The 26510-nt window shown below is 36.9% G+C and overlaps 1 protein-coding gene across 16 annotated transcripts in view; it reads right to left on the minus strand.

The window, feature by feature from the left end:
- MEF2C (myocyte enhancer factor 2C) overlaps positions 1-22066 on the minus strand; it is a 168958-nt gene extending 146892 nt beyond the window's left edge. For 8 of the 16 annotated variants that reach the window (XM_066273781.1, XM_066273782.1, XM_066273783.1 and 5 more), the window contains exons 1-2: positions 21880-22065; positions 4479-4565 (exon numbers count right to left, since the gene is read on the minus strand). The gene's annotated coding sequence lies outside the window, so the exon portion shown is untranslated. Of the gene's footprint in view, positions 1-7; positions 255-4478; positions 4566-21879 lie in introns of those variants that run through there. The other 8 variants (XM_066273792.1, XM_066273791.1, XM_066273788.1 and 5 more) reach the window with 4 other exon arrangements.
- Positions 22067-26510: the final 4444 nt, after the last annotated feature.

Raw genomic sequence — 26510 nt, forward strand, 5'->3', positions numbered from 1 at the left:
TACTTACACGAAGGAAGACCAGATCAGATTAGTCCTTGGAATATTTTCCTTTCTTAAAAGAGAGAGAAAATAATAACAACAATAATCTTTACTTCGTCCAGCCTTGAAGTGCTTCTCCACCTGATTCAAACATGCAGCCACGGCGACCCACACAGAATCTTCAAAGTCAATCCAATAGCAGCCCGAAGATGTCTGGGTGTACGCGTGTGCTCAAGAGTCTGTGACTGCGAGCAGAGCAGAGAGCTGGAGACGTTGTGTGTGCGCGCGCGCGCGAAGGGAGCGCGCCCCCGGCGCGCGCGCGGGAACGCGCATCCGCGCTGGCCGAGGCCGCTCGGAGGAGGAGGAGGAGGAAGAAAAGGAGGAGGAGAAGGAGGAGGAAAAGAAGGAGGAAGAAGAGGAGGAGGGGAAAGTGGCTCTCAGCGGCCGGCGGATTAAAAGTAACCAGACTCGTCCAGAAAACTGCGTCCAGGAAGGAAGTGACAGAAGACGAATGGGAAAAGGAGAGCCGCTCACAGCCTTTGAAACATCGCGTAAAAAAGGCAGGGGCGGGGGGAGTGGTGGAAGGATATTGGGAGGGGAGGCGGTTGGCAGGGAAAACCGAGCACACCGGTTTAGGGTTCTAAGCAGCATGAACCATGGAGTGCTTTTTGCTTTTTTTCCCCCCTTTATTTAATTTTGTCCTTGCCTTTGCCTTGCACTGCTGTTCCTCTCCGTCTCTCTCTCACTCCCGCACAGTCCCAAACCGTTGACTCTCCTCTCGAGCTGGAGAAATCATCAGTTTCACTCTTGCAAAAGGGGGGCGGGACTAGACCTCGGAGCATTTTAATAAAACAAACATACAGCAGTTCGCTCCTCACCCCTCCAGTCTCAACTAGATTGATAAATTGCTCCACTACACTACTTTAATTATGTATATGGTATGCAGAATAAATCACTGAACATCAGTACCTCAATCAAGCACTTTTAAATGATAATTGCATCTTGGTGAATCAATCTTTCCATTCCTGACATTTTGCTAATTTTAGTTTTACGGTAGGGTAACTGCACATGCCATACGCAAACCTAATGACAATTCTTTATTGCACGAAATGAAGACAACACCGCAAACGGCGGTTTCCTGCTCTCTGCCGGCGCCGCCGCGGTGGATGCTCGGAGAACCGAGTCTCCGGCTGCCGCGCGCTCTCTCCCTGGGGACGCTGCGAGCAGCTAGCAGGAAAGTCCTTCTAAAGTCGGGATCTTTCCTCTGACCAATAGGAGCGCGACCCTAATAGTTGCTCTTGTGACTTTCCCTCGGTTTGGAGACGCGTTAACCACTTCATGCTTCCACCGTCGGAGCGCTCCGCCGTTACGCGTGGAAGCCACCGTCCAGGATGTCTGCTGCCCTCGATTCCAGCGCGCTTTTCCTGCACGCCCAGAATACGCGGGTTTCGGCCCTGAGAGGTTGGAGGGCTGGAAAGTTAGCCTAACTGCTTCTCAAGTGTTAGTAATGTACAAAATAATTTAAAAAACTACTAGTATTTGAAATCTCGACCCCATCGCGGAGGCTATGAACATTCTAATGAGTTTGGAAATATTTACCAAGGCGGCGGCTTGCTCGGAGATTTCCCCCCTCCCTCCTACCACTATCATTTCTACACCTTAAAGGATTTTATCCAGGGCATTCACTTGTAAACCAAACTAGTTTCCCAAATGCATTAAGCTTCCCTATCCGATAACTGACGACTTCACTTATCCTGAAGAGTTTCAGCTGCACAGGAAGCAAAAATAGAAACTGATAAGGAAGATCTTACTTACGTTGAAGTTTAAAAAAATGAGTTAATATTATAAGATTTAGGAAAGGTTATTAGGGATTGGGCACCTCCCTTCCCTCACCAAATTATACCACGCCCAATAAAGCCAAAGATAATATACAACAACTAGTACACAAACCATGAAAAGACAAGATTGCATGCCAATAGAACGATAGGATATACAAAATGATTCAATCAAATTAAAACATTTTGAAAGGTAGAAGGGAAAATAACTCGGAATATTGAGTAGACAATAAGAGTATACTGAAATATCTAGCTTATTAAAGATATTTCCTCACTTAAAAAAATTCCTCTGAGCACTATATGTGTTATTCAATGATTATTTGCATTTTCTGTTAAGGTCTGCATTATACCTAGACTATTAATGTGGGAGGACAGTGATTGAAAAAGCCTCCTGCTTCATTGTTGAAGCTATAGTTTTTGATGTGAGTAGCTTTCCTCAGAAGAGTAGGCTCAACATTTAGGCGACTGCTCCAAGGCTTCACTTGAAAGAGGAAGTTTGATTTTACAAGCAAGTACAACTAGATCTGAACGGTGTTCAGGCTCATCATCATTGTGACTATTAGCACAGCTATGATGAAAAGTGCTTTTATTAGAGGAAAGCATGGCAAACTGTTACAAAGCAAGAACCAGCTGAGACAGTATTATTTCTTAAAGATTGGTATCTACCTTATATTTGTTTGCCTGTTTGTTTTTCAGCTAGTGAGTTTGCCACTACCATAAATTCATTTTAATAATTTGGCAGAGTTCATCTGTATTAGGTTTTCATTCAAAGTACAACTTCTAAAAAATCCAAAAATGTAAAAGTGCAAAGATATTTTGAATAATAAGATATGTCTATGCATGGTGGTAAAAATAAAATTTCATTTTCTTTCAGATTCACAAATGTCCTGACAAAGCAAACCATTTGCAGGAACATCTACATTTATTGCCATAATGCCTGATATTAATGTAATGAATCCATAACGGTCTATTTTACATGAACCAATAGATGTAGGCAATTCATGACTTTCAACCATACTATATATATTATGGATCATACAGAGTATTTACCACAGTATACTTGTTTATATTATTTTCCTTCAAAAAGAAACTGTCTTACCTTTTAACAAGTGTAAAATCATTTTGTAATAAACATTTTAAGAAACCCATAAATATCAATAATAGTATAAGCATTCAAAAGTATATATAACCCTACATCATGGATAATTGGAAAATAATTTAGATCTGGAATATATTACAATTAGCCTTTTAAGATAAGATATTCCTTTCAGCAGATTTAGCTTCTTAATTATGTGTGACCCTAACTTAATATTAGCATTAGTTACTTTCCCATGAACTTTAATAGTTGAAAAGGAACAAAAGAGGTTGTGCAGAAATATACAATAGAGTTACCTGGGATTTAAAATCATTCATTGATAATCTACAAAGTGGTTATTTCAAAAGATGCTTTGTATTCTTTAAATACCTCAGGACTTTTTTCTTTTCTTTTTTTCTTTTTTTCTTTCTTTCTTTTTTTTTTTTTTTTTAATGAAATAGTCTTTATCCTTGCCACCTAATACCTAATGATACTCAGCTCAGATCAGGGTGTCTCTGCTGTACAGAGGAGCTGGTCCGAGGTATTAGGAGGCCTGGAGTCTGGTTCAGGATTGGTGCCTAACTAATGAGTGTTTCTTTTCTTGGCTTCAGTTTGCTTATGTGTTAAATGAATTTTCCAATCTATTCCAGTTCTATGATTGCAAAGTAGAATATTCTTATACCCTGTAAAGCCAATTGGAAGCTTGTAGCCTGTCATGTTAAGTAAAGGGTGACACGTCTTTAAGAGATTGGTCTGGGATTGATGTACTATTTAAACCAGCTTTCCTTTTCCAATCACTAAATAGTGCCTTCATTAAATAATTATGTACTTTATTATACATGTAAATATGTATTAACTTGTTTTTCCTACAAAAGAATTATTTAGCAATATATTAAAGTGTCACAGAATTTACAGAGCCCATGATCTTGAGGAATTTAATTCTAGGGAAAGCTAATTTCTAATTTCTATTCAGGGTTGCATACTATTTTTCTCCACCCTCCTCTTTTCACTACTTCCCTACATTAAATCATCAGTCTACTAAAACCTTGTACATTGGGTCTGCCTGCTTTTAAGGTTAGCCCATGCTGGGTGTAGCTCTGGAAGTGAGCTTAAAAATTATTTTAAAGTAAGCTGGGGTGGTTGCCACAGCAACTCACTCTAAGATGAAGAAAGGCTATAGATTACCCCTCAAAATTATTCACCTATATAATATACTGTTCAGTATACAACTATACAGAATATTTTCAACACAAACATGATAATTCAACATAAAAGTATAGAAAAATGTAAAAAATAGATAAAATTCCAATATCATTAAAACATGTTACTTTTTTATAGTTAAAGATGATATAAGTTTCCCTGAAGTGGATTAATTGTAAAAGAGACTTGCAAAGATAGGCCCTAAAAGGGGATGTGAGCTTTGAGCAAAATGGTACAGCATTGCTTATAATATAGAACATATAATGATTATATAAATCTATTACTTTTATGCATCTCTGTGTTATAAATACCTAATGACAAAAGTTTGGCAGTTTTACCTCTATGAATTAACTTTGTGGTAGATGGTATTACAAATGTTAAGCACTTACCACATACACATACAGTCATTTGCCTTCCATTCTTTACTTCATCTCTTCATAGAAGTTACTTCACAGTTTGCAACTCTTCTTTGGCACCTTAAAATGTGTAAGTACAACAAGGTATATAGTTTTTAAAAATGTTTAAAGAATGTTGATATTAAAGTACATTTGAATAAATTTATTTCTAAAACTTCTAATCGAGTATTAAACCAAATGAATGTGTACTGAACATAAAATAATTAAAATTATCATTAATTGTGGTAATCCTTATAACCTTTACCATAAAAAGTGCCAAATATCTGAATTTCAAATATTCTTTAGGTACAGCTTTACCACATGCACAGTAAATACCATATGGACTGCTTGTGTTTGAGAATCTGCAACATACAAAGGGTTTGTTTTCTCAAGCCAAGATTTAATCATATCCTTTTTCTCATATTGAAAGATTCTACAGTTTTTTTTTGTACCTTTAGTTTTATATATCTGATGAAGAATAAAGGAAGACAGTCAAAACCATGATATTCCAAGCTAAGGAGATGTGTCCCATTGGGATACTGCAGTTGCAACTGAAGTTGCTGAAAAGGCTTGGTCTATATATTGCTTAAAGGCCAATTTTAAATACTTTGATATTAATGTTGTAGATTTAGCATCGTTTATTAATTCTATCACTCATAATACCTTATCCTTCCAAGCACTGTTTAACTGCATGAGTACAAATACTCCGGTGTCCTAATCTGGAATTGCCTGTCAATGACTTTGAGAACACAAATGAACTTTTTCTTTGGCTTCAGAATGCATCTAGTCCTCCCAACCTCGAGATATATCAGACCGTGATAGTCAATATCCACCCTCTCCTTGGTATTAGCAAGAAGACTTCTCATAGTGAAGTCATCATGACTTTTGAAGTCTCTATATTTGGTCTGACATCCTTAAGATTTATTTTTATTTTTAAGTTGCTTCAGAGCCAAGGAGAAATGAATTTTGGCTACTTTTATTTCACGGGTGTTGGCTGAGTTTATTCTTTTAGACTCAGGCCCACAATGAGTTAGTCTCAACTTGGTGACTGGTAGTCAGTACCAGGTGACCTGGTGATTTCCCTTTTTCCCAGCTCTGCTTGATTTTACAGTCTATTAAGTGGGGATCATTATACACATCTCCCAGGGCCTCTCTTCACCTTACGGAACTGCAGTCTTCATGAAACAATATCTGAAAGATATGTTAAGGTTTTTTAAAATGCCACCACAAATTATGATATACTTCTTCCTTTTCCTGGATCAGTATTCCCAAATAAGGCTTGATTAGTAATTTGCTTGCGAATGTGCAGCTGATTTAAAAGTATCCATATGCACGGCTAAATCTAATGAACTTTACCTTTCCTTACCAAATTGTTAAGTGTTCATTGGAACATTGATTCTTTCCCATTTTTTGAAATATCACAGAAACCTTCAATTCATACAATGGGTTTTCACACTTCCTCTTTTAATTATTTCCTCTAGATACCTTTTTACGTGTGTGCCCTTTAATTTGTAAAGCTCTTTACTCTGAATCGAGGTGGGAGAGTGGGGGATAAAAAACTCCTCTTGGGTTTTGGTGACCACTTCTTTGTCTGGAAAGCAGAGGGCTGGGATTCAGCACCAGCGGCCCCTTAAACACCTAGACGGGGTGACGTCTCTGGTTTCAGCAGCTCACTCCGCTAAGTATTGATTGCAGGCAGCAACAATCCCTCTGGATGGTTTGTGTGCAGAGTGAATCCATGCTGACTGAGCGTTCAGCTGGGGCGCAACAGCCACACGCCATCCAATTATTACTGGTCCTCCCCTCAACACTGCTCTCAACCACCTATATACGGTAGTCCTTTTTCCGCCCGGATCCATTCCTTCTCCCCACTGTCCCCCTACTTTTCTCCTGCCGGACGGAGTGGAGGGGCCGGGGCTTCCTCCAGGGAGTGTTTATAGAGCTCGGAAGAAGCTAGTGGGGGGGGGGGGGTGAGTGCGCCACGTGCGTGCGCTAATGGCGAGGAGCAGGCGGTTTGGGGACCTTCTGGGGGCCTGCTGGGCCTGGCGCGCGGAATCGGGTTGCTATCTTGTCTGCGGGTGTGCCAGGTTGTGTCTATAGCGGGGATTTCACAGCTTGGTGAAAAGCGGCCAATGGTTTGATGAAGAGGCCGCGTGGTGCGTTCTGGGGAATGGAGGAGGGCGCAACGGGGGTGTCTGGGCTTTGGAAGCGGTCGGTGTCAGTGTCAGGGGAGTTACCCTGCTGATCCGATTCGGGAATCTTGGGGGTGTTTACCCTAGGTTGTCTATAAACGATTTCAAAGAGCTGGGGATGAGCTCTGAGCGACTCATATAGTGCTATCACCCACGCGCCGTGCACAAAGCGCTGGCACGCGGTCCGGGAACGGCGGCGCAAGCTTGCCGGAGTGACCCTAACATTTTGCAAGCCTGGGACAGGGAGAGTGGCCCTGCAGGTCCGACTGCTTCCCTGTCCAGGACCAGCTAGCCTGATTTTTCACCTGACAGACCCAACAGGAAAGGGCGGGGTCCCGAGCTGGATTTTATAGCCCAAGTTCTCAGGGTATTCAGGATTGTTAAAAAATAAAAACGAACAGCCAACTGCTGACTCCAGTAGTTAAGCTGCCTCGGTGGATTTGTGCGCACTTTGGCTACAAGGCCACAAACGCAGGGAGAAATGGGATGCTAGGGAGAGCCGCCCCCCCCCCTCCAAATTTCTTGACCCTTCCATCTTTCTTCATTTTTAAGCACACGAGAACAGCGCCAGGATTTTTTTTGCAAAATGCTATCACAGCAAGTGCTGTTCTTTGATCGGTATGTGGAGCTGTATGTGGTGAAACGATCAGTGCTCCAAAGGCATTTTAGAGTAGTCTGCTGAATATATCAAAGGTGTGAAATGTTTATAATTGTCATGTTCTTAAAGTTATGAGCTACTACCTATTGTAGTTGGTAGCCACATGTATCTTTTTAAGTTAAAATTAATAAAAATTAAATAAAATTTAAAATTCAGATTCTTAGTTACACTAGACACATTTCAAGCGCAGTAGCCAGAGGCAGCTAGTAACTACCTTATTTGACTGCAATATTGACCATTTCTATCTTTGCATAAAGTTCTATGTGCTGCTATAGAGTTTTAAATGAATAACCTGCTTTCTGATATCAGCCACATTTTAGGATATTTTCAGTATTTGCATTTCTTGGCCCTAGTGTGAAAAGTTTTAAAGTCAGAATATTAATATTTTCCTGCTGAAAGAGATTCTAGGGAACACTATACCAGCACCTACTTTTTTTACAGGGAAGGAAAGTGAAGCCCACAGAAGTTAAGAGAAGTGTCCCCAAGTCATGCCATAAATTGGGATATATGATAAGGTCACCTGACAGGGTCTAGTATACTTTGTGTTAGACCAGGGCACCTTGTCTGGGTTGGCTAAGTGAACGAACTGTATAGAGAAATGGCCTGACAGGAGATTTTGGACCCAATACCTATTTACAAGAGAAAATACTTCTTAGCATTCCTCTAGGAAAAAATTCTATTTGAAATCTCACTCTCTCAAGTAAAAATGTATTTTGTATGGTGACATAGATTTGCATGCCTTTTTAAGAAGACCAGCTGGGATAACATTGTGCATATAAAATTTCTTATAAAAAACACATAAAATTCTGATGAAATGGAACTTTTTTAAAGTAAGTGCTAGAAAGCATTATTAAGGTCATGGAGGAAAGGTGTTAGAAGGGTGATAATTGTTAGCAAAGCATAATCTTCAAATTCTATGAAGATATTATCAGTTACATTAATTATATCTTAAGACTGATATCACTAGGGTGAAATTTGACCAGAAATGTTAATAACATGAACAAGCTTAATTATAAATTACACTATTTGAGACATATAAGGCAACAGAATACATCATAAAGATTTAGAGACAAAGAATTAACTTTCTAACTTTAATGTTTTGCTTGTTTGAGTGGTTAGTTTTTGTCATATTTATCCCTTATACTTCTTAATTGTTATTTTGGGGTGAAATTTTGGTATGAATTCTAGCCATTTATAGCAATTAGCTTTTAAGTTAACCCTTAGTGAAGGATCTTAAATGTTTGGATAGGAGAACTCATGATAATAAATAATTTTAAAATAATAACAATAAAATATTTTATAAAGCTTGTGTTCTCCCTAAGCTGAAGCATATTTGAATTATTGTGTTTTTTTCTCTTGTTAACTTACCATATGATTTGGTAGAAAGGGTTCTTCTTTCTCTTTTTCCTGAAAGCTAATAAACTAATAGAAAATCTTTTAATTCTTCAGGTGCTTGCAGACGTGCTAGCAGACCTTACTCTCTCCGTGGCTAGTCTGTCTAGGAAGAGGCTATGTGGCCAAAAACCAGTTGGCTCTATGGTGTGTTAACTCTATGATTATGCACAACTTACTGACCCTTCCTTTATCTCAGTTTCCTTATCTGTATAATGTGGAACATAAAGTACTACCTTTAAATCTTCTTTATGAGGATTAAACCAGTTACTCAATATAGGCTCAGGCCTGGGACAATGGTAAACTGCAGTAAAAGCCATTCTTATTCTCCTATAGAAAAGTTATATTTCTATATCATTAAGTCCCATATTCAGTCATACTGGAGTTGTCACAAGAGGAAAAGTTGGACAAGTGATTGTCAAAGGGTTAGGAATTGGTTTAAGATGAGAACTGTTCATAAGTTTTACCTATAAGAGGCAGAGGTCTCTTCAGTCCTAAAATTCCCTGATTTAATGGGTAGAAGTTGCCTCATTTCTCTTTCATAGTACCTTCAGCATAATTTCAGGCTGTCTTAGTTTTTGTTTGTTTATGTATTTATTCATTCATTTTTTTTTTCAGAGACAGAGAGAGAGTGAGAGGGACAGATAGGGATAGACAGGAATGGAGAGAGATGAGAAGCATCAATTATTAGTTTTTCGTTGCAACACCTTAGTTGTTCATTGACTGCTTTCTCATATGTGCCTTGACCATGGGCCTTCAGCAGACTGAGTAATCCCTTGCTTGAGCCAGCGACCTGGGGTCCAAGCTGGTGAGCCCGTGCTCAAGCTGGCGACCTCAGGGTCTTGAACCTGGGTCCTCCGCATCCCAGTCCGACGCTCTATCCACAGCGCCACCGCCTGGTCAGGCTCATTTATTCGTTTTTAAGTGATGCTTCCTCACACTTGTTAGCTCTGCTTGATTGATGAAAGGCACTGGAAACTCCAAGTCCATCCTCTTTTCACCCTGGTTGACCTTTGGAATGTTGTCATCCAAGAAGACATTGATATCTTAAGTCTCCTGCTAGCTTGAATTCTTTAGGGCAGAGCCTGCTCAGATTATCTCCTGATGTCATTCCAAATGTCTGATGGCCATCTATGGCAACAGAGCTGGGCAGTGGCCTGCTGGGAAGGGAGAGCCCGTGGAATTCCGAACAGAGCATTTTGTGCAAGAGGGATCTAGAAGTAGTTGTCTGTTGGACATATGATCAACATTACAGCTACGTCTAGGGACTGTTTGCCACTTTTTAAAAACAGAAGGCATCGACAGTTTGCATTTTTGGTTTTAATAAAGTCCCATTTGGGATGTGTATAATTCTTATATCTGGTATTCATGCTACTTCTCAATAAGAATACCAAGTTAAGACAAAGGAGTCTAGAAAGGAGATTATAAAGCTAGCATGCTGCAAAATATACCTTGTTTCTTCTATATCTCTAGGTTATTTTCCAAATGATGATATTTAATTTAATTGAGAACTTACACAATTATTTTAAAGCATTTTATTTACAATCTAAAATTTTAAGCCAAGTAAAAGCATTTATATTTTAATTTTTCAAGAAGGCATACATAGATTTGTATGCTTTCAATACACACTAGATTTAAAAATGAGATACATAACTTTATCCATAGTGTAATTTACTAGGAATAGAGAGAATTAATTTTTATTATTTGGAATGAAGTCTCTAAGTTATTTTGGAATATAATAAGTATTAAAAGTAACATGTAATAAGACTCTTAAATTTAAGTCAATGATTAAAACTTTTTTTAACCAATGTATGCACCTCACTGAATCAAACCCCCCCCAAAAAGGGCCAAAGAGGTCTGATACCTTATAGATGGTTTTTTAAACTAAATTTATAGTTAAATATTTCTATATCAATATTTATATTTGTACTGCAATGATATTTGTAATATATGTGCAGAAGCAATACTATCACATTAGAATGTGTGTTGCGAGAAGTAAGTTCAAAATACCTACCATTTAATGGTTACTCACTATTTGTCAGTGTTGTATTAACTGCTTTATTTAATTTGATTGTATTGTATTACTTGCTTTATAACCTTATTATTTTTTTTAATGCTGCATGCTTTTTTTTTTTTTACAGAGACAGAGCAAGAGTCAGAGAGAGGGATAGATAGGGACAGACAGACAGGAACGCAGAGAGATGAGACGCATCAATCATCAGTTTTTCATTGTGGCACTTTAGTTGTTCATTGATTGCTTTCTCATATGTGCCTTGACCATGGGGCTACAGCAGACTGAGTAACCCCTTGCTTACAAGCCAGCAACCTTGGGTTCAAGCTGGCGAGCTTTGCTCAAACCAGATGATCCTGTGCTCAAGCTGGCGACTTCTGGGTATCAAACCTGGGTCTACTGCATCCCAGTCCTACTCTCTATCGGATAGAATCTATCCACTGCGCCACCGCCAGGTCAGGCTAACCTTATTATTGAAACAACAACCTTTCATGCAGCACTGCTATTCCCCCCATTTAACAGATTTTTTTTAAAACTAAAGTTTAGAGAGGTGATATTACCTGCCCTGGATCACACAGCTTGTAAGTGTGAGACAAAGGACATGATACTACGTTTGTTTCCAATAGATGCCCTTAGCGACAACGCTATAGTGCTTCCTTGTACTCATAACCTTCGATCATTTATAGAGATGATGAGAGCAGAACATGATATAATTGATATCTTTTTTCCCCATCAGAAAATATTTCAGAAATACCCGTCCAAACATGTGTTATCTTCTTCAAGGTAGATACTTTAAGAAGTTACTTGCTTATTTTAATGTCGTCTTTGCACAATTCAAAGTTCCTTGGAATTTGCCATGCATTCTTTTTTTTTTTTGTATTTCTCTGAAGCTGGAAACGGGGAGAGACAGTCAGACAGACTCCCGCATGAGCCCAACTGGGATCTACCCGGCACACCCACCAGGGGCGAGGCTCTGCCCACCAGAGGGCGATGCTCTGCCCCTCTGGGGCTTCGCTCTGTTGCGACCGACCAGAGCCACTCTAGCGCCTGGGGCAGAGGCCAAGGAGCCATCCCCAGTGCCCGGGCCATCTTTGCTCCAATGGAGCCTTGGCTGTGGGAGGGGAAGAGAGAGACAGAGAGGAAGGAGGGGGGGTGGAGAAGCAGATGGGCGCTTCTCCTATGTGCCCTGGCCGGGAATCGAACCCGGGTCCCCCGCACGCCAGGCCGACGCTCCACCGCTGAGCCAACTGGCCAGGGCCTGCCATGCATTCTTAACACCAATCTTATTGTCGGCAGTTGTTGGTCATTAAGGGTGAATTTGTTGCTGAAACTAAATCCAAGTCAAAGGTAGTGAATAAGGTGCTTGATAGCAATTATGATGTCATTACAAATCAGCAGATTACTTGGTATCTGCTTTATAAATGACATTAATTACAGATACAAAAAGGGAATTTCAAGAGTATCCCTGATATGAATGTATAGCATTTAAGGAGACATCTTGGTAAGTAACACTCATAAAAGGTCTGATAATTTTTTTTTAAGTGAGAGAAGGAGAGATAGTGAGACAGACTTCTGCATATGCCCCGACCAAGAGCCAACCAGCAACCCCCCATCCACAGCTGATGCTCATATCAATCAAGCTATTTTTGGTATCTGAGGCTGACAGGGCTCAGACAAACCGAGCTATCTTCAGTATCAGGGCCTATGCTCAAACCAATCGAACCAGTCGAGCCACAGGCTGCAGGAGGGGGAGAGGGTGGGATGAAAAGCAGATGTTCACCTCTCTGTGTGCCCTGACTGGGAATGAAACTTGGCGTGTCCATATGCCAGGCCAGGCCAATGCTCTATCCACTGAGCAAACTGGCCAGGGCAAGTCAGATAATTTTTAAGAATATCAGTTTCACTAATGAAAAGTTATGCATCATGTATGAATATCATGGGACATACCTTTTCAAAGAACATTCAACAGGCAGGGAAGGGTTACAGAGATCCTGGTTTAGGACACTTAATAATAATTTGACATTAATCTTCTAATGTCCTTATTGTAAAATGGGTTAACTGGCAGTCCCTATCCAGGATGATAATTTTACTGAGATGAGGACATAAAATTATACTTCTATAGGCACTTAGTGCCTGACATGTAAAAAACAATAACTATTAGCTATTATTGTACTATTTCACTTTCAAGGACTATCCCATATTTATGAAAAACATCTCAATGTCTCAGTTATCTAACAATATTTTGGAAGATATTTTCCATCAGCTTACATGCTTCAAAGTAACTTTTATTTCATAAAAGAGCATTTTATACTTGGAATAAATATAACACATACAGTATTTATGATAACATGTTGATTAAATCAATATATGTTATACCAAAAAGTCTTACATTTTCGGATTGCTGATTTATATTACCCTTGTCAGTGTAATATCCTTGTCCCTATAATATTCTTTTCAGAGAAACCTTTTTTTTTGCATTCATATTTGATTCTATCAGACTTACAAAAATAATTATAGATCCATTTGTCCAGATTAAAACTAAAATATATTATTTTTTAGTTACATCAGACATCTTCTAAATTGCTTATTGATTAACTTTGGCATTAAGACATCTAATTAGTGGCTTCATATTAAACTTGAGTTTTTAATTCCTTATAAATCAATATTATCTGTGTCATAGAGGCAAAATTATAAGATTGCTGAAGCTTGTCTTTTGTGTCACCAACTTCCCCATACTCACCATCAGCTTGTCCTTCTTTTCTCTGGCATGCTCCATTCACCCAGCAGCAATTTTTAAAATCAATAACAGTTCTTTATTGAATGCCTCTACCTCCTCACAGCCTTTCACTGATGGGACCTACAAGGTCCCTTCGTTCCTCAGCAGCCTCTACATGTCAGAATTCTCCTGGACTATGTTCTGTCAGAGGGGCCGGTCATTCCAACAGATTATTTCGTGGCATACAGCAACACACTACTCCTTTAAATAAACTTCTCGAAAGTTTTCTGAAAAGAGCTCATAATCCAAAGGAGTATCCATGACTACACAAATTCTACAAATTTTCTGCTGTGTTGGTCAGGAGACGCTTTTGGCAGGAGACTTTCAGCATGTCTCAGGAACTCCTGGCCCTCTCTCCCTTTCCTAAAGTCACTGCATCGGCCAACATACAGGTTAGGCCTGGGTCCAAGTCAATGGGAATTCTTACTCTTAATTGAAGAAAAAAATTTTACTGTTTTACAAAAGGTTGGAATTGGAAGATGAGCTATCAACAGAATGTCATGATGCTGCTTGAAAATTTGTGTACTTATTATTTTTAAAAAGCATTGTACACTTTAGTACCTGTTGTTCTAGCCTTTATTTGCTCTTTGCATGGGAGGCACACAGTTGCCACATGTCCCTTGGGCTGTCACTTGGTCTTACCCTGTGCACACTTTCTTCTGCCCCTGCCCCCACAGCCACCAGAAGTGTAAGTAGTGATTATTTCTCCAGAAACATCTTGAACAGGGTGTAAAAACCCTGTGAGGACAATATGTGTTGCTTCCTGGATGAAGGATAGAATTTGGAAGATTTGGCTAGAGGTTCAAGGTTGGAGGGCAAAATGCATTCTTCCTTTCATCTCCTCAGTGAAATCACTGATAAAGCATCTTCCTATGTGCAGAAATGGGGCACATAAATTAGACATTACCCAAGTCTGTACAGCATTAAACCTGTAAATACTGAGTATCCATATCAAATGGGATGTACTTTATATTAAAAATCATCACTCTGAAGAGATTTAGAAATGATGAAATATGGTTCTAAGTAAAAGTTTTTAAATACTATTTAAAGAGGAGTGAGAAACATTCTACATTTTCTGGTTCCTTTTGATTCCTGTTAGTAATAACTAAATAACTAATTAATAGAATTTCTCCCCATTTTTTTTTCCATTTCCTTCTTCTTTCCTTTCTTCCCTCATCTTTTCTGCTCCATCTCTTTATCATCAGTTGTAATTTGTTAAATTTTCAGTTGTAGACTCAGTAAAGTTACACAGACATGACTGGTTATTAAAAATCAAATTTTTTCACTGCTTTGTAAGTTTTATTTTCTGTTTCAGGTCATAGGACATTATTAACAATATTTTTCTATTTATCTGATCACTTCAAAATAAAATACTGCTAACAAAGGAGCTTATCTCTAAATAAGTGATATATGATATAGATAATATAGAAGAGTTTCTGTATACTTCTTCTTAATCATAATTATTCTGATAACAATGATGATGAAGTCACACTAAATAAGACAAGTTCTGTGTTATTTATGTAATATTTTTTAAGGATTTATGTTCATTCATCCACATACCTCATCTCAGTCTTATATAGCTATAAGATTCTAGTTTGTGCAGTGTATGGCCACAAACTAACTCGCACACAGGAAAATAAAGCCTGTGGTTTCCTTTACATTATTGCTAGTCCAGAAACTCTTAAACTCTCCAGGCCAGTGATGATTGAGTATTCTAAAACTTAATGTGTATGCATGCCGACTTCTCATAGTACTGTCTATGCTATTTCTTTTCTATGGCATTCTTGAAGAGTCAGTTCAAACCACTTTTCATATTTCAAACTGTATTATTTAGTGCCTGAAATTCAAGGAGAATTTGAGAATGATTTTTGGCTTATAACTAGTATTGGGGGAACTTTATTATTCACCAATCCACATAAAAATAATTTAAATAAATGAACTATGTAAGTGCTAGTTTTCTTGCTACTGTATGGGAGAACCAACCCTCTTAAAGAAAAGGCTCTTATTGCTGGACTTGTGGTGACTCAGTGGATAAAGTGTCAAACTGGAATGCTGAGGTTGTCGGTTTGAAACCCAGGTATTTCCTAGTCAAGGCATGTAAGAGAAACAACTACTACAATTTGATGCTTCCTGCTCCTCGTCCTCCTCTCCTGCCACTTTTCTCTCTCCCTCTCTCTAAAATCAATAAATAAAATCTTTAAAGAAAAAGAAGGAAAAAGCTCTTGGGAGGACAAAACAATCTAGTAGAAAAGGGTTTATCAGAGTGCCTGAAATTCATCCAGATCCTGGCCCCACCTCAGGCCCACTGACCCACAGTCTCAGGAGTCTGCATTTTATCTAGCTCCTCAGGTGTTTCTTTATATACATTTTGTTGGCAAGCCAATGCTTTAGGGTAAGAGTAGCATAAGACCTGCAAAAGCCTTCTAATTTAACAACTTTGACTTTTTCCTATTATTTGTTTCTGTTCTCTCAACTAATCTTAACAAGTTTTATGGAACTTTAAATTAGTAAACACCTTTCAAAATAGTAAGAGTGAGAGTTCAAAATGATATTACTCTTTCCATTGCCTAAATTGCTTCATATTGTTAAAGAGCAAATATACATGCCATTTATATATTGTCCACTGTAATTAGAAAACTGATTAACCAATATGAGGACCTAATTCTCCCAAATTTCTGAACTATCTTCATCTTTACTCATCAGAAAGGTAGCCCTTTCTTTGGATGGAGTATATTCCTGTCTGAGAAACCTGCCCAGTGGCTTCAGGTCCAGGTTCCTCTGCCATTAGTGCCTGACAGACCTGCTCAGGCTTCAGGAACTGCCAGCTATTCGTGAGCCTAGATTCTTTGCAACCAGGACTAGCACTGTTCATGATCACTTGAGAAATGTGGCTTTTCACTAATCAATGCAACTGTTCCTATGACCTCGGTAGTCACCCCTGCCTGCCGAGCAGTTATAAAGGGACTTCACAACAGGGCCGTCCCTGGCAACGCGGCCTTTTAACCTCTCTCCAGACTCAGCTGTTGCCATTAACCCCTCCTGGATCCAGATATTTTTAACATTTCAGATTAGGGGTTCTCTGATGCTACTGTTTCTTATTACAATGTTTTCTTTTTCTTACACAAACACGTTCTCATACTAGTTTACTTACAGCAGTGAGTGTGGTAGATATTATTTTTCATTGAAAAATTTTCTTCCATTTTATAAAAATAAAAACATTAATTGACCATTAAGTCCTTTGTGTCAACTGAGCCTTACAGAGCTATGTGTGGTAATATAATTTTGAGGGTGAGAGCTTTCATGTTTTGTTACCAGGGTACCCAACTGGGAAAAATATGGCCAGCTGGTTGGTAGTGTATTACAGAGTGATTTTGTTTTGCCCACTGGTTTCACAGGCTAAATACTGTTGTTAGTTTTAATTATTTGGAATGCAGACATGGTGGGCTACTTATAGCAATAGGGACAGGGCAAGGAATGCCACTGCAGATTGAAGCCACCAATATGCTCTAGGATTCTTCTGGGATTCACATGAAGTAGAGGAAACATCCTTTACTGGATAACTAAAACGTCCTTTCCCATGATTTACACATAGCCCAAACAGCCCAGCAGACTCGCATCAGTTCAGTAGCCGCACAGAGGTTACACGACTTGTTTCCAATCACAAAATCACTAAGCAGTGAAACAGAGACTATGACTCAGAACTGCCTACTTCTGCTCTGGTGCTCTTTGGATAGCACTATTCAATTCTAAAGAGAAAATGTTGATGATCTTTAAAAAGCCAGTGAGAGACATCTTACTTTCACTAACACCCCTTTGAGATATAGGGAGATAACTGAATTTTTTGAAAGTTTTGTGATTTTGCATATTTTGTTATGGCACCCATTTCTTAACAACTGTTAGAAATGGATATAATTTACTCATTATTGTACTTAAAATTGATTTGCATACTGTTATTGCATATTGTTAAGTGGTTTGCTAATTAATAAGTAATGTTGATTTGTACTAAATATAGTAGGATAAGCAAATACATTTGTAAATTTTTTTTTTTAATTTATTCATTTTAGAGAGGAGAGGGAGAGACAGAGGGAGAGAGAGAGGAGAGACAGAAGCTGGAAGCATCAACTCCCATATGTGCCTTGACCAGGCAAGCCCAGGGTTTCGAACTGGCGACCTCAGCATTTCCAGGCCGACGCTTTATCCACTGCGCCACCACAGGTCAGGCACATTTGTAAATTTTGATATATAATTTAGTTGCTAAATTGTATTAGAGAGCTATTGGTGATTATTTTAGACCTATCTTAAAGGGAACCCTGTACACAATTTTCTTCCATATCTTATATCAACTTTTTAAATTGCTCCCTCTTATTTATTCGCATGTCTGGGTTTTAAAGCAAATGCTTCTGCAAACCCAAGGCTAAGATAAATTCTTTTAAATTAACAACAAGGTTGATATCTCCTAAATGGTTTCTTTTCTGAAGGGTCAGAAAACAATTATTTAGTTTGAATATATTTTCATGATCTTGTCTGAGTCAGTATGTTGTATAGCATATCATTATATTCTAGTATAACAATAACTATTTATTGATAAAATTTATTGATATAATTAATAATTATTTGAGTTAACATAAGACACCTATATTAATATGGCATTATTGAGTCATAGGTTTTCTGAGCTGTTAAGAAACACTTGCTGAGGAGGCTTTTGGAGTCCAGAGAGGTTTGGCAGTTACAGACACACACACACACACACACACACACACACTAGTTAGTGTTGAGTCAGTTATATGAACTGTTTAATATATTCTGCACATGAGTATTATTTGAGTATTATATATATGTTTATGCTTTGATATATTTTGTATTTTTAATTATTCCTTAAGATTTCAAAAAACTTTGCAACCTCAACTTTTAATTTCTGCATCCATCTAAACATAGATATTGCCACTGATTTTTTTCCTATTTTACATACAGCATCAATATATTCAGTTTGGAAATCAATTTCAATGGTAAAGAGAATTAAAAAAATGTACCATAAGTATTTTAATGTGTTTCTGCTCTTTTTAAAACTATATTTTAATATGCTCTGATAAAATTGTGCATTTGTCCTAGAATGTACTAAATTTGGTGACTAACTGTTCTGCAGGGAAATGTAATTCACTTTAATTCCATGTTCTCTTTTTCACATATAGTTTGATAGCTCATCTAAGAAAAAAATCACTAGATATGAAGTTGGGAGACACACCTCAGTCTGCATCTACATCCTCACGTTGGTGACTTTGGGTAAGTTTCACTTTTTTAACTTTTTTTAGATTTTATTTATTGATTTTAATTAGAAGAGACAGAGAGAAAGGCAAGGGAGAAGGAGGCACCAACTCGCAGGTGTTTCTCAGATGTGCCTTGACCTGGGAAACCTGGGGTCTCAGACTGGCATCCTCACCAGTCCTGGTTGATACTTTATCCGCTGCGCCACCACAGGTCAGGTGGTAAATCTCACTTTTGTGCTTCTGTTTTATTTTCTTTAAAATGAGAAGTGGAAAGCTTCATGGACGCTTTCCTGCATCTCAAAGATTTCATGAGCCCAAATGATTTGGTTGAAAGTAATATGTGGGCATCATTACTTGGCTGCCCAGTATTTTCATGGACATACACTTGTTAAAATATCTGAATGGCATGTAAGGAAATTAAGTCTTTGTAAGTGTGAAATGTAGACATCAGGAGAAGTGGGATAAATAAGAAAAGGAAGGGGAAGTGACAAAGGAGGAATGGGAGTTGGTTGTAATGATTCCTCTTTTACTTCTTTATATCTGCAGTCTAGTTATTCCTATTTGAATACCTACTGGCACCAGGTATTATCAACAGGGATGAGTAATATGTAATTTTTATCTTCACTGGGTTACGTAAAGTAACCAGACAGTTGATAGCTGTCAGTCAGGTGTCTGGTCAATGAGGAGATACATATAAAGCTGCCAAAATATTTTTGTTTCTTAAAATACTTACAAGTAAATCATTCTAGCTGGAAACTTTATTGTCCTGAAATTAAATAGGTTGGATTGTAATTTATTGAAGTTAGTTGTTGGAGAATCAAGATAATCTTTATGAATATATAAGATAAAATGTTTTTCAAAAACAGGGAATAATTACTTTTTTTCTAATTTAAATAAGCTAGCCTTAAAATCTGAAGATATATTGCAAATAATGCTTAAAATGCTATTTTCAAATTAACCTTTTAGGGCACATATGACTGACTTATAGTGACTTTAGGCCACAATTTCTGACTAGTACTTATTAAAGAAACTATTTCTATATATTGAAGGAGTTGGCATAGGTATTTTCATGACATGAAAGTGGAGGAGCTGTCAGAAAAAGACAAACATGTAGCTGTGTGTCAAACTAGGGATTAAAGCTTCTCATAATTAAAAGAAAAAAACGTGAAATTTTAGATTGTGCCTACATAACGTTGTTACTAACAGGTTCAGTCACACTTTAATAATTCTGAAGGGTCATGAAACTAGTTTGGAAGATTTTTTTTTATTATTGCTTATATTTGGTGTGAATTACAAATAGCATAATAATTATAGCCAATAGTAATACACATAAAAATGTAACAAATATAATTCTGAAGTTGACTTAAGAGTGTACGTACAATTGTGTTGTATTTAGTTATCTATAAAAGCATGTCTCTGATTCCTTAGTAATATAGTACTTAACTGACCAGATTAAAAAAACAATTCATCAAGTGCATGGAGTACATACTCATTTTTTAAAGGACTAGTGAAGTTATCTAAAAAATTTAGCAACCATGGTTACTCAGATGACAGAATCAAAATGAAAAAGAATAGCATGCAAAATAGCTCTTTAAAAGCACAAAATATTCTTTTTTAAAAATAAAATATGCTTTAAATTTATGAATAATATTCTACATATAATCATTTATAATGAAATTCAGATTTGGGTCTTAATTTTTGAAATATGGGTTCATTAAATGTAGATAACATTATGTATTAAAATATATTTTTGTTAGGTGGGTCATTTCTGGTAATTTTTTAAACTACAAATATTTTATAATTTTAAGCAGCAACATCATTCTAAAAGAATAAATTATATAAATTTGTGGCATATCTGTGTAATCATTAATTGGAAAATTATTTTAGATATAGTAGTCATTGTTAAAAAGTCATATTTTGTTATTTTTCCAGTATATAACTATGTGTTACACATGTAGATTGAAAATTATTTATGGGGTCCTCAGAATAAAACAATTGTCTCATCTTGTTAGTAATTTATATTTGTGGGCTTTTCTCTTCTTAAGCACCAATTCTACCCCCCACAGCCCCCAAAATTGATTTTATGCATAATAATTTATAGCATTCCTGATCAATGTATGCTGTATGTTTTTTACATTCATTAGTCCAAGTTGCTTGTGAATATGGAATTTGGTTTATTAAAATGGTTTCATATGTTTACTATGTATAGTCTCTAGCTTTGAGCTCCTTACTGGCTTAAATAAATGTTTTCAATTTGGTATAATACAACAATTTGTAGAGAAAGGCTTGAAGCAAAGTTAAAAGAATGAGTTCTCGAAATAAAATCACTTTTTAAAAATATGTCTTAACATGTGGTTTTGTTTTTCCATGTTTTGCATTAATTAAAATCCTATTTTGAACATAAAAATATTTTTGCCTAAACTTTAGAATTCACAAAATAAAAATACCAAACATATAAATGTACTACTTTTAGAAATCAATGATGTAAAAACATGCTTTAGAACTGTTTTGGTTGTTTATTTCAAGGAATTTTTTCTAAAGAACCTCTTTGTAAATTAATGAGAAAATGTTGCCACTTTTAATTATTAAATATTCTGTGCAATACATGTTTTTAAACAGTGTATTAAAAATAAATTAATTTAGTATTCTCCCTAATCATATTCCTGACACATAAACACACAAAAATAGTAGTATATGAAATGTTTAAAAAGAGCATGCACCACTTGATTTATTGAAAAATAGCATTTTATTCACAATACATGATGATAGAATTAGAAAAAAAAGATGAAATGATATTTGTGTTTACTTAAATAGTCTAATATTATATATAATTAATTCTTTACCTTTCAGGTACTGAAGATAGTAATGAAAGAGACCACTATTAAAAATATAAAGTATTAAAAAAATTTTTTTAACTAAAAAATTGTCAAATGGTAACCGCCACTTTCTATACCAGGCAAAACCCACTGTTGAATTAGTTGGCTCTGATTCCATTGGTCTCATCAATTTTCTGAATGTAGGTACCTCAGTAATGCTTCTTCTAGGATAATAAAAATCAACTTTTAGAGATTAAAAATATATATTTTGGCAATTAAAACTCACCAGTGCCTTTCTGCTTCTCCAGGAAGTTGTACCCGTCAGCACCTGCTGAGGGCTTTGTTGTCCAAACTCTGACAGGTAAAAAAATTCCTGTAGAATAAAGCCAGACCAGCTGGCTTTGAAGAGAAACCCCCCAGTTTGGGCTGCGTTTGCCTCCTCTCCTTTTCTATGAAGACCCAGGCTTTCCCCCCTTGATCGTCAAGCCGTAAGATGCGTGATCCCAGTGCACAAGTGTCTGGCAAGCTGAGGTGCACCTGTTCCTGTCACTCTGGAGTAAATTTAGCTGTAAAGGTATCACTGACAACCAGACCTTTGTCAGTGCTGGCAAAAGAACACAGAACTGCTTCTCTCCCCTCCCCCTTCCAAGCCCTTAGGCTTCTCAGTTCAAATAGAAAATATCAAATCGGAAGTCTATCCAAAAATCATTCCTAAAAAAATGAGATTGCTTTTATATGGTAAGAAAGCAAGTATCCTTATTTCATACAGACTCCAAAATTACATTTCCACGAATAATCTTGGAACAAGACAAGTTTTTGTTCAAATAATTGTGGCTGGAAACTTTTTAATGGAAACATATACTACACACTTCCTTCATTTCAGGTTATTAAATTGTGTTGAGCATTAAAGTTAGTTGCCATTTGTTCTTTTTGATCCAAAGAAATATTAGAAGGTTAAAACTTATCACATAGGAGGATTAATCATGCTACCAAAATAGAAGGCATGTAGTTCTGAGAGACTGAATGTCAAAATTGTATGCTCATAGCGCTTAAATTATTGGCAATCTAGGATCCTACTACAACATTTAAAATTGCAGCCTATGCCTGTGGGTGTTCAGGAGCTGGCTAAAACTAGCGTTCTCTCACTCTGTGATGAAGGTAAGGACATTTATCATGTATGTGAATTTTTTAAAGATTAATTTCTTTCCTGAAAGCTTGAGAACAATTCCTTTTGAAGGAAAGTAGAGAGGAAGGCAGCGTTCATTGATACATCTGACATAAATATAGTTAGTCAGGATATTTAAGCAGACCAAGAAGTAATGTGCTTAGACAAAGCATTCTGAGTTTCTCTTTAATAATAACAATTTCTTAAGTGGTGTTAAAAAGAGTTGTGCAAAGTACCTATTCTACTGTATTATTGCTGTTTATAAGGGTTGGGTGTGATGAGTAAAGGAAATCTAGGTCAAAATAAAAAAATGCTTTGTAAAATAAAAAAAGTTTCTATTTACTTACTATGTATAAACAGCCACTCACCAAACCTCATTTCTCCACAGGGCACCACTTTCAGATGAAAAATAGAACTGAATGGCATCATCCAGTATCCAAGGAAACCATGTAAGTACCTCTCTCACTGTGTACTTCTCTTATTCAGAGTTTAAAAGCTAGATGAGTACTGAATAAGTGAATGTTTTTATTTAATAATTATACAGGAGGTATTTTTTAGGAGCTAGCGAAAAAGAAACAGGTTCTTGATTGCTACATGCATCATAACAAAACCCTTATGTTTTCATCATATTTCATAAAATTATGCATTTGGTCCCAATGTCTCCATCAATACTCATTCTTTGGTACAAAACAGCTACTCTAAGTCCTAATGAATTGAAAGTTTCAAACTTTTCCAAGACCCATTAGTGTTTGAGAAACAACATTTCAGAGGTCTTGTGCCAGAATTAAGTAGTTACCTAATTGTAATAAAACTCTACATTTTAAAAATTAAGAGAAAATTGTTTGGAGAATATTTTATTGGTAAACTGTTATAGTAATTTACTGGGTTTTAGACTTGCTTGGGGAGTGAACAAGTGAACTAAACAAGAGACAAGGTTATGAATTTAAACAATGCCAAGAACCTTGAAAGCAAGTGTAATTTTCAAGATAAAAAATCTGTTTGCAGAAAAGGTTGAGAAATTGGATATTCTTTTCTTTTTTTTTCTTTTTTTTTGTCTGCCCCTAACTAAGGTACATTATTGCAGCTAATTTCAAGGTTCTAATTCATTTTCAGAACTATGAAATCTGATGTCGACATTTAGTTTCCAGATAACAGGCTGTTCTGGAAAATGATCCATTTCTAAAATATTTGTAATATTTAAAAAATATTTTTTTACCTAGACTTTATTATTTTTTTACAGTTATATTACCTACTTTTAAAATAAAAATTTTCAATACTAAATGATTATTCATTATTGTTTACTTTTTCATAAAAATACTTAAAATTCTCTCTATACTAGTGTAATTATTGATCTATTTTGTTAGCATCTAGATCAGGGGTAATCAACCTTTTTATACCTACCACCCACTTTTGTATCTCTGTTAGTAAAATTTTCTAACTGCCCATCGGTTCCACAGTAATGGTGATTTATAAAGTAGGGAAGTAACTTTACTTTATAAAATTTATAAAGCAGAGTTACAACAAGTTAAAGCATATAATAATAATTACTTACCAAGTACTTTATGTCAGATTTTCTCTAAGTTTGGTAGAATAAGTCTTTATAAAACAACTTACTATAGTTAAATCTATCTTTTTATTTATACTTTGGTTGCTCCACTACTGCTCAGCATGAAAGCTGGAAATGCCCACTAGTGGGCAGTAGGGACCAGGTTGACTACCACTGATCTAGATGAACTATATGGTTTATTAAATCTAAATACAGATAATTTACTTTTCATCAAGGTTTTCAGGAATTGAATTTAAATGCAACTGAGTTAGCCCTGTAGTTTGAGAGATTTTCATATCATTTTCATTTACTTTTGTTACTCTTGTATTTGTCTTTCCTTTGCAACAAGGTAACTTGCTAAGCATAAATGGTAGAGAGGATCTCACTCGTAGCTTTTCCTTTTCCGCTGAATCAGACAGACCCTCATGTTCAATTTCTAACTGCAGGAGCATTCCACTTTCTCATATAAAGATGTCAAATTGCATTATTTATGCATTTCTATTTTTCTTTCATTTTATATATCTTATAGAATGCATATTTTGAATTGAGAGATGAGAGGTTGTGTTAGGCTAAGGAATTTGCTGGAGCATGGAAGGGCATAAGAGCCTGATCACCTGATTGGAGGACTTGACTAAGAAGTGAGTTTCTTTATGCTAGTTACACATTTCTTAAGTGAGTAGTCTGAGGCCTAAAGTACTGTCCTCTAAAATAGGAATTCTTTGCCACAAAATAAAGGTTGGGCCGTTTCTGGGTAAACTTGGAACAAATGCAAGTTAGAATAGGTCTTTATAAAGAAAGAAAATGCAAATTGAAGGGGATGACTGGCTAATGTTATAATTCCCTATCTTGAGGAAATGTAATCTTTTGAAATTTTATTCTCTCTGTAGAAAGAGAAAAAAGAAAATCTACTCTGCAATGACTGGCATGTTTTTAACTGTTTGCTGTAGAGTATAGATGTTTTAGAAAAGTTACTTAAACTTGATATTATTAATTCAACTGCCTATACCAAAGGAAAAATGACTTGATAAGTTAATGACTTACTTAATATAGGCATATCCATTCATTAGTAGTGTTCTTTCTAACTAGAATAATATCGTTATTTAATAGAACTTTCTGCGATGATGGACATGTTCTATATCTGCACTGTCCAATATTGTAACCAGTAGCACTTGAAATGTGGGTAATGCAACAGAAACTAAATTTAGAATTTCATTGAAATTTAATTACCATATTTTTTGCTCCATAAAACACCCTTATTTTCCCCCAAAAGTGGAGGGGAAAATGCCTGTGCTTCTGATGGAGCAAAAAATATGGTATTTTATTAAATATTTTAACACACCATTTGGTTCAGAATATTCTTTTTCTTATTTTTCTCCTTAAAACCCTAGGTGTGTCTTATGCTCAGGTGGGTCTTACGGAGCAAAAAATATGGTAATTGAAATTAAAAAATTTTTTTTTATTTATTCATTTTTAGAGAGGAGAGAGACAGAGAGGAAGAGAGAGGAGAGAGAGACAGAGAGAGAGAAGGGGGGAGGAGCTGGAAGCATCAACTCCCATATGTGCCTTGACCAGGCAAGCCCAAGGTTTCGAACCGGCAACCTCAGCATTTCCAGGTCGACGCCGGTAAATTGAAATTTATATAGGCCACATGTGAATAGTGTCTATTGTATAGTATTATGGTTTCATCAGAATTCAAAATAGTCTCTTGGGAAAAAATTTTAATTCATTTGTATTCTATCATACAATATCATTTTTGTATTTACTTTAATATTTGAGCTATCATTTTTTTTCCCCATTTTTCTGAAGCTGGAAACAGGGAGAGACAGTCAGACAGACTCCCGCATGCGCCCCACTGGGATCCACCCGGCACGCACACCATGGGGCGACGCTCTCCCACCAGGGAGCGATGCTCTGCCCCTCCGGGGTGTCGCTCTGTTGCGACCAGAGCCACTTTAGCGCCTGAGGCAGAGGCCACAGAGCCATCCCCAGCGCCCGGGCCATCTTTGCTCCAATGGAGCCTTGGCTGCGGGAGGGGAAGAGAGAGACAGAGAGGAAAGCGCGGTGGAGGGGTGGAGAAGCAAATGGGCGCTTCTCCTGTGTGCCCTGGCCAGGAATCGAACCCGGGTCCTCCGCACGCTAGGCCGACGCTCTACCGCTGAGCCAACCGGCCAGGGCTGAGCTATCATTGTAATGGAATTTCTTTATA

Source organism: Saccopteryx bilineata, chromosome 4, assembly GCF_036850765.1.
Source record: "Saccopteryx bilineata isolate mSacBil1 chromosome 4, mSacBil1_pri_phased_curated, whole genome shotgun sequence".
NCBI classification, from domain to species: Eukaryota; Metazoa; Chordata; class Mammalia; order Chiroptera; family Emballonuridae; genus Saccopteryx; species Saccopteryx bilineata.